A 9,895-nucleotide genomic window follows, 5' to 3' on the forward strand; every position below is an offset into this window, starting at 1 on the left:
ATGACCTGAAGAAGGCCATGTGCTCTGCACCTATCCTGAAGAGTCCTGACTACTCCAAACAGTTCATTGTACAGACAGATGCTTCTGAGTTGGGGGTGGAAGCTGTGCTTTCACAACTTAATCAAGATGGTCAAGACCAGCCCATCGATTTTATTAGCAGAAGGCTGACCCCCAGGGAGAAACGTTGGTCAGCTATTGAGAGGGAGGCCTTTGCTGTGGTTTGGCCCCTGAAGAAGTTGAGGCCATACTTGTTTGGTACTCACTTCCTAATTCAGACAGACCATAAGCCCCTCTTGTGGCTAAATCAGATGAAGGGTGAAAACCCCAAACTACTCAGGTGGTCCATTTCCCTACAAGGGATGGACTTTACAGTGGAGCACCGCCCAGGGACTGACCATGGTAATGCAGATGGTCTCTCCAGGTACTTCCACTTAGAACATGAAGACTTATCTGGTCAAGGTTAAGTTTAATGTCCCTGCGTTTGGGGGGGGGGGGTTGTGTAGGAGAGTAGGGTCTGCTATCCTATGGTCACCTCAATTTTTGCTTTTTGCTTCACTGGTTTACGACTTAATGAGGCTGTGGGCCTGCTAATCAGACCCCCAGCCTGCTGTTCTCTCTCTAAATTCATAAACATGTACTATAGGTACATAACCCAATTGGAACTGGACTCCTTGTCAGCCCCTGTATCATGCACTATAGGTGCTCAGGGCATAGGTGCCACCAAGGCCTACCAGGGGCTGCAGCATAGCTTTTGCCACCCCTGGTTGGTTCTTAAATTGACACAACTGGCTGATTACTCAGGTGGGGCAAGTTGGTGTAATCACCACTTGCTTAGATATAGTATACCTATATATAAACCTATATCTGGACACATATAAACCTGTGAGTCACTCCTATGGAAGGCCTTATCAATCCTGGAGGCAGAGTGCGTGGTTTAACGTGAGATGGTGCTCGAGCAGGAGCTAAGCCTGTCTGCAGCTGTCGGGAACAACTCTCTAAGCTGTTCCGGGATAATGCCATACCATATACTATTAAGTGCATTATAATCCTCGCGGTTATATTGTAACTTTGGTTTGGCTTTATCAAAACATGTCGTGTAAGGTGTCATACGATTTGGAATACTATCCCCTCGACAGTCCTGTCTATGGGGATAGCATTCCACCCCTCTAGAGGGAGAAGACATGTTACTTTACTGAAACGCAGTTAATTTTTAAAAGAGCCTCAGATCCACAAAATGGATGCTTCTGCCACAGACACGAATCTGACCTCCTGCTGCTGACCGAAACTCCACACTGGTTTATGTACAAGTAAACCACACCCTGTTAGTTTACAAAAAACAATTTATGTTTTCAATTTTGTACTTAGTTTACAGAAACAATTCGCAAAAAAGAAAATCAGAACTAAGACCACTATCGACCACACGTCTTAGCCATGCGAAATTCCAAAACATTTACTATACATGTGCAATAAACCAAACATGTGATGAACAAATAGAAAAACAGTGATTTTAGACATTTAAAAAAAAACATTAACATGAATACATGGACCATACAATCTTGTGCATTAATGAAAAAGGTGCTTTCACAAACACTTTAGAACACAGGGAGAAGGTAAAACACAACTTTCTATACAGTTACACTCCCACGTCCTGAACATGAACTAATCAATTATTTATCAGGAGCATTGCCAGTGTCAGCAAAAAATAACAATGACCAACTGGCCAGACACAACAAAAGGGGATGCCGACGCGTTTCGAATCCTGATTAGCGACTTGCAGAATTCTCGTCAGGGCAGACTGAATCTAGTCCATGGGAACTGTTAAAATGAAAAACAAAATAGGGTATTTACTATCTAGCAGGTCCTCTTCCCACTACTCTCCGAACAGTGAGTTTGTGAAATTCATACCTTGTGTGAATCCTGCCCACTGTCAATCCTGTTTAGGTGGGAAATGTCGTCTATGCATTGGTGGCCTACGCTGCAACAGAGTAATAGGATGGGTAAGTACCTTCGAAGGTCCACGGGGAGGGATTGCTTACTACAAGAAGTTTCCTATTGCTCATTTACCTGTCTTAATTCTGGAAGCTAAGCCACGTCTTCGCCACGTGTGGTGAAGTTCTTATGTTTTTCTGAAACAAGGTAACAAGATGCAACTTAGAACCCTGCTCGCTCAATACCACGCTAGTCGCGTGTACATTTTGAGGCTTGAAAAAGTGCACTTACTTAAACACCGATCGCGTGTGGGTAATTTACAGAAAAAGCACTTACATAAACACCGGTCCGCGGTGGCCTTAATGGGGGTTCCAATTTTAAGTCCGCATTTCACCACACAGAGGCCAGTAACTGTGGGGGTAGGAAAAGGGGGGAAAACTTGTTACCGCGTTATTCTTTCTGTGCTTAAAACCATTATGTGGCAGTTTAAAAATGACCACTCCCGTGCTTACCGCAAATTATTTAGAAAATCTCCGATCAGTGTACTCGCTCCACCACGACAAACCTAGGGGTATGAGTGTCCCTGGGCGTCGCCGGTCTTGGAGCTCAGAACATATGGTTGGAGAAGGAGCCAATCAGGCCGCCGGCCAGGTACTGATGTATTATGGGACATGTAGTCTCAGAATAATATTCCAGGAGTTTTTAGGACCATTCTGGTGCATTATGGGACATGTAGTGTCCGCTTGAACATGAAACACAATTACCACATTTGTGGTGTCCGCATATGGGTTTCAATTTCCACTGAGTCGTGGTGGAACGAGTACACTGATCGGAGATTTTCTAAATAATTTGCGGTAAGCACGGGAGTGGTCATTTTTAAACTGCCACATAAGGTTTTAAGCACAGAAAGAATAACACAGTTACTGGCCTCTGTGTGGTGAAATGCGGACTTAAAATTGGAACCCCCATTAAGGCCACCGCGGACCAGTGTTTATGTAAGTGCTTTTTCTGTAAATTACCCACACGCGATCAGCGCTGTTGTTGCCACTGGTTACATTGAAAGTACAGAAACGGTAACGCGGTAATGCATTCCCCCTTCCTTACCCTTACAGAAAATTTTTCCAAACTGCTCCCAGTGTGGAGATAAGCGGCCCTGAAATCGGAACCCCCATTGAGGCCACCGCAGATCGGTGTTTAAGTAAGTGCACTTTTTCAAGCCTCAAAATGTACACGCGACTAGCGTGGTATTGAGCGAGCAGGGTTCTAAGTTGCATCTTGTTACCTTGTTTCAGAAAAACATAAGAACTTCACCACACGTGGCGAAGACGTGGCTTAGCTTCCAGAATTAAGACAGGTAAATGAGCAATAGGAAACTTCTTGTAGTAAGCAATCCCTCCCCGTGGACCTTCGAAGGTACTTACCCATCCTATTACTCTGTTGCAGCGTAGGCCACCAATGCATAGACGACATTTCCCACCTAAACAGGATTGACAGTGGGCAGGATTCACACAAGGTATGAATTTCACAAACTCACTGTTCGGAGAGTAGTGGGAAGAGGACCTGCTAGATAGTAAATACCCTATTTTGTTTTTCATTTTAACAGTTCCCATGGACTAGATTCAGTCTGCCCTGACGAGAATTCTGCAAGTCGCTAATCAGGATTCGAAACGCGTCGGCATCCCCTTTTGTTGTGTCTGGCCAGTTGGTCATTGTTATTTTTTGCTGACACTGGCAATGCTCCTGATAAATAATTGATTAGTTCATGTTCAGGACGTGGGAGTGTAACTGTATAGAAAGTTGTGTTTTACCTTCTCCCTGTGTTCTAAAGTGTTTGTGAAAGCACCTTTTTCATTAATGCACAAGATTGTATGGTCCATGTATTCATGTTAATGTTTTTTTTTTTTTTTTTAAATGTCTAAAATCACTGTTTTTCTATTTGTTCATCACATGTTTGGTTTATTGCACATGTATAGTAAATGTTTTGGAATTTCGCATGGCTAAGACGTGTGGTCGATAGTGGTCTTAGTTCTGATTTTCTTTTTTGCGAATTGTTTCTGTAAACTAAGTACAAAATTGAAAACATAAATTGTTTTTTGTAAACTAACAGGGTGTGGTTTACTTGTACATAAACCAGTGTGTACTTGAAACAGTATGGAGGCATAGGCAAATACTTCTATTTCATATTGTGTGGCCCTGCCTACCCTCCTTCCCCTTGGGCCCAGCCACCCTTCTTCTTTGATTGTTTGGCTGACCGAAACTCAGCAGAGGAGGCCTGGACAAAGGCTTTCCTGTCGCGGGGAGGTGTCACACCACCCCAGACAGGAGATAGTGGATTGTAGAAGGGAGGTTTGAAAGAAACCAGATACTGCCTGGGGAGCACAAGGCTTCCCCTTGCATAATACGACCAAACCGGTTCTGGAGCAGACCAGCCGCAGTCCCAGCGCGGCCTGGATCAAAGGGAAAGGGGGGTATCGACCCCCTTCCTGGGTCCCACCCATAGGAGGGGACCTAGCAGGTAATCCAGCCCCCTAGATTGGTATAAGAATGGGAGCAGTGCCAAAGCACTCAGATTATCCTGATGAAACATAAGAAATGAAACTCTGGACTCTTTGACATCCTACTCGACGTAGAAGACTGAAGAATCTCCCTTGTGGTCAAGGAGTGACCACCCTGTGCAAACAGGCACCATCCAGCACCTCGACCCTTGCTTTGTTGCAGTTCCTGCTGGAACTCGAGCAAAAGAGATAGACGAGATCAAGCTTGCCTGCCATCTTACAGCCCGATCCACAGTCCCTGCAGAGCTGAGACCCGTGGAGGCGACCGGAAGCGTGGGGCACGCCATCTTGAAAAGGCCACAAGACACTGACCGTGCAGCCCACGAGTGACCCTCGAAGCTGTACCCCGGGGTTTGAGAAGCCCTAACCTTGAGCCACTCTTGCACCAAAGCTCACCCTTCTACACTCGACGAGTGCTGCGTGGGGCCCTTCTGCTTTCTTTGGCTCGACGCGTTGGCCTGGTCACTTGCCAGCTGGTTTGTGGCCCTTGTGCCGGCAAAAACCTAAATATGACTTGTGATTCTGGTTGCTCCAGATTTGCACCCGCTCCTCTGAAAAGGAGCACCCGCTCTGACCCTCCTGGTCCAACTGAGAAGCAATCTTCCAGTCCTGCATGGATTGCTCTTACCAAGTGTTGTTTGCTCCGATCTTGAAGCCGACAGCGCCGACCGTGAGAGCCTGCATGGGACAGTTCGTGACCCGCTCCTGGATATCGCAGATGCCCGAGAGCCCACGTGGCAGCGGAGAGAAGCTCCTCAACAACCACCTGATTGCGCCTGACATTGCCTGGTTCCGTCCGGGTTCCACCCTGGTCACTGCTGAGTGACCCAGACTCTGTCCCCTCTGCTTTCAGGTACTTTACGACTCTGATCCACCCTTGGATCACACCGGACACTTCTCCTTCACATCGCCTGCAGCATCTTCAGCTTCAAGCATCAGCAACCTGCATGACGAAACCCCACGCCACTTCGACCCTATGCACCCGCTTCCTGTGGGTGAGGTAACTCAGCAACACCGGTGTATCTACACTGGTACACACCTCTAGGGCCTGTGTCCAAAGTTTTGTCCTTCTAGGTTAAGCGGAAGTCTCCTTAAACAGTAACTCTTTAACTTTTACGCACCATTGACTTTGCATTGGTGCATGCGTGGGCTTTAAGCGATGCACCCGAATCCCGCGGGCTTTTCCCGACTTCAGCATTGCTTGTCCCGACTGCTCCCAGCTATTCTCTAGGCCCTAGGCCTAACCACTGTTCGATTGGTATCTCTTATACCACTTTCTTAATATATGGTTTGAGTGGCCACCCGCCCTCATCCATAATTGTGCAACTTTCATATGTTATACTGTGCTTTTGATTTAACGCTTGTGCCCCTTTGCTCATAAAGAGTACTGGGGATTATTCTAGTAATAAATACATATATTTTTATAATATATACTTGTGTGGTGTCCTTTCATTTGATATTACAGGATTGTGATTGGTAAAACAGCTCGCTTAACACGACCTCTTGAGTTAAGCCTTTAAGGCTGCTTAGTCCATGCTACCCCTAGGATAGCTTGTCTAATAAGGTTGACTTACAACCAGACACCATAAGGGATTGTTTGGACTGATACAAAGTGGTTCCAGAATTGGAAACATCAAATATCAGGCCAACTTCTCACATTGGTGTGCAGCGGTGGGGATTTGAGCTTGCTGTTCTTTTACCATTGCAATCTTTTTATCAAATTGAAAGATCACATCAAGTACCTTAGGTACATATAAACAAAAGCTTAGCATATTTAAGTTCTACTGAACTTAGTAGTTGTAGATCAAAGGGATTAGCACACCCTGCCTACAACTCACTAGCAAGGTACAGTAGGAAAACACTTAGTGTAGGTAAGTGCACCACTTGCACCTCACTAGCAGTCATGTCTGGCACAGAGGGAGCTTCAGGCTCTTCACCTGTGACAGTTGACCTTACCAAGGCAACTTCCAGCTATGACAAACTTAGCCATAAATACTTGAGTGCCTTATGCATTGCAAGAGGGCTAAAAATGGGTCATAACCCCACCATTCCTTCCCTGATAGCCATCCTGGACAAGGAAGACTTAGCTAAGGCGAGTGCAGTTCCCTTAGATGTAGGAGATGGAGTGAACCCCCCTGAGAATGAGGTGTAGTGACTGTATTTTTGGCTCTATTTCTGATTGATGGTGACTTTAAGCTTGCTACCATCCTGGATCTCTATTCTTGGCTTGTGTTGGTCCTTTTCAGGCCATTTTCCAGACCTAGAAGCATAAACTGGAGGATAGCTGCTTTATATGATGATAGATCCCTTATTCTTGACTCTAATCCATCTATTGCCTATTGGCTTTGACATAATTATGTGTCCTTTCATCATCCTACCTATAGTAGAGGGTGGATCCTGTAGTCCTGACTTTATATTACATATTGGTATGGTTTGTGTATGTACTCTGACAGAGCTAAGTGTTATTTCATCCTTTTCGGGCCTGCAAGGCCCAGAACTAGAGAGACTCCATTTTGCTTTCTGTCCCTGCAGACTGAGATGCTTGCAGGGTAAAGGTGATGTTTTAGTTATGAGGTGTTGTTCGCTCTTTGCAAACTGGAGAGAACCGGCCGGAGCTGAATCTTATCAAGAAGTGTCCCTGGGCTCAAGTCTCTAGACGAAACAAGCAGCTGGTCACTGTGGGGGTGTCTAGAGCAAGGAGCCTGGTACATGGATCCGATGGGAGGAGGCTACTGGCTGGAACTTTCCATGAGGAGAGAGCATTCCATATTAGTGAAGTGCAGAAGAGGCGGAGCAGACGGTTGGAGCCGGGGAGAGAAGAAGTTAGTCGATGCTTGGAACAGAGAGCAGTTAGTCAGTGAGTTGGAACCAGAGAGAGAAGTCAGTCAGTTGAAGCTGGAGAGAGAAGTCAGTTAATGCTTGGAGGGAGAGAAGACAGACGATTGCTGGAGTTGTCAGAAGCAGTTGTGAGCAGATGGTGTTTTGAACAGAGAGAAGTGAGATGATGTTTGGAGCTGAAGAAAACAGTCAGAAGCAGTTACTTATCAGAAGGAGTTGTGATCAGCTGGAGTCTGAAGTGATGCCTTTTGGAAGAGACTGAAGTTATATCGTGGATTAGTCTGTGGGAGCAGCTGGAGTGAATTGGACATTGGAGCTGAGATAATCAGACTAGGCGTGGGCGGAAAATCCGTTCCGCTCGCGGATTTTGCGGATTTTCGGGAAATCCGCAATCCGCGAGATTTGCGAATTTCCCGCAAAATCCGCAAATCCGCGAGCAGCGGATTTTGCTCGCACTGCTCGCACTGTTCGCGTGAGTTCGCGCCCCGCGAATAAGTGCAAAATTGCAGAAATACGATCTTAGCAAAACTGAAAGTAACTACTTACCAGGTTCAAAAGTTCAGGCTCATCATTAGTAGCCATTTCCTGGAGTGCTTCCTGAGGGGCCCCTCCAGAGTTCAGTTGCCAGTTGAAACTATTATGTGACCCTGCTCTGAACCTCAGAATAGTTACACATATGCCACAAAGGTCCTGAATTACAGCTAAGGGAGACAAGCAGGAGCCAGGCTGGAAGTTAAAATCCATTAATCAGCCCCTAATTCATTATTGTCAGTTGGGGCAGGGCAGGTGTTGTAACTAATTTTGCAACAATGAAAGCACTTAGCAAGTGCAAAAGATCACTAATCAGGGCGCACTAAGGAAGCAGGTGCCAGCTAAAAAAATATTCTGTGACACATGAATCAGCCCCAAATTAATTCAGGTCACTTGAGGCAGGGAAGGTGTGCTTTGCTTTGCCGAAAATAATGTACACTGGACAACCAGAGGGTGTGGTGATGAAACAGAGGGTGGCATGGGTGGGCCAGAGGGTGGCATGAGTAGTCAGAGAGTGGCAGTGGTGACAGAGAGTGTCAGTGATGAAGAAGAGTGTCCCAAACAGGCTGGACACGTAGAAACAACAAGTTCGCGAAACTTGCGACCCGACAGGTAAGTTCGCAATTTGCGAAAGTGTACAAAACCCTCGCGAACTGGCAGAAACACGGGCGAACACAAAAAAAAAAAATCCGCAAATTCGCGGGAATTCGCGGATTTTGCGGATTGCGAATCCGCAAATCCGCAAAATTCGCGAACGCGAGATCTGCAAAATTCGCTCATGCTTAAATCAGACAGAGTGAAGAAGCTAGTGGAGCGAACGGTTATCAGAGCGGCAGAAACTATTAGACTGAAGCTGGGAAGTGAAGACAGTTCGTGGGGGGAGAGGAATCCAGTGCAGAGTGATCAGCGCAGATGCGTGTCCAAGAGTGCAGGGGAGAATCTGAGACGAGCTAAGGCACAGACGAGAGAGGAACCCAGATGACAGCTAGAGCAAGACTTCATACTAATCAGGTGATATCTGTCCTTTTATATTAGTTTGCTTTACATTTAAACATTAACCTTGTCCCTACTGTATTGCTAATCCTTTTTCTTTCAGCAGTGTGCAGTATAATCCATTCCCTCTTTAGCTTTCTACAGTCCCTGTCAATTACAAGTGGATGTGTTATAGTAATAAAGCTTTATAAAGAGACCCCGCAGATCTGTGTATGTGTTGATTCCCCTTTTACTTTTCAGGCTATGTGTTATAGTGCAGTATTATATTGTTATTGTTAATAAAGGAACCCCAGTTCTTAGTGAACCAGTGTGTACCTCTTGTTTTTTTACAGTAAAGGTAACCTTTTCTTCTAGTCAGGTACTATTATATGAACAGATGCTACCCCTGATCAGGTAAATGGTAACGGAATAATGAGGGAGAGAGGAGCCCTTGAAATAGAGAATAAGTTGTACACCGTGTAATTCGGCCATTCTTGTGTGATCCATAATATTGTAGTATTGTACCTCTAGTGAATAGTGAGAGAAACTTCCCAACAGAGAGAGAGAGAGCTAAAGGTATTCATAGGAAAGTGATCGCCGTTGTAAGGCGGCGTTAATGAGAGCACCAGGGGGGAAACTGGTGTGTAATGAGATCGCCTCTAGGGAAAGTGGCGTTAATGAGAGCACTGATTGTGGTCAGTGTGTATACCCACAAGATTGTGGCTTGTGCAAAAGGAGCAGTCTTACGGGACTCTAAAGATAGAGAACAGTCTTACGGGACTCTAAAGATAGATGGGCTTGCGTGAGCACTGATTGTGATCAGTGTGTAATGGTAAGTAATCAGAACTGCCCTAGGGTAGTATAGTCTGGGTCTGAGTTGCCGCGAGACTATAAGGTATGAGTGTGGTGTAGGGCATGGACGTCCTTAGTAATCAGTGAGTATTCCTAGTAATCCCCATAGATTTAGTGGTGTTTTTGATGATATGAGCTTGTATATTGCTAGTTCCCCATCCTCAGGTAGGTACCCAGGTGCCTGGATAGATGGGTCCTGAGGAGGGAGGTGGTTACGT

Source organism: Lissotriton vulgaris, chromosome 12 (genome assembly GCF_964263255.1).
Source record: "Lissotriton vulgaris chromosome 12, aLisVul1.2, whole genome shotgun sequence".
In the NCBI taxonomy this organism is placed as follows: domain Eukaryota; kingdom Metazoa; phylum Chordata; class Amphibia; order Caudata; family Salamandridae; genus Lissotriton; species Lissotriton vulgaris.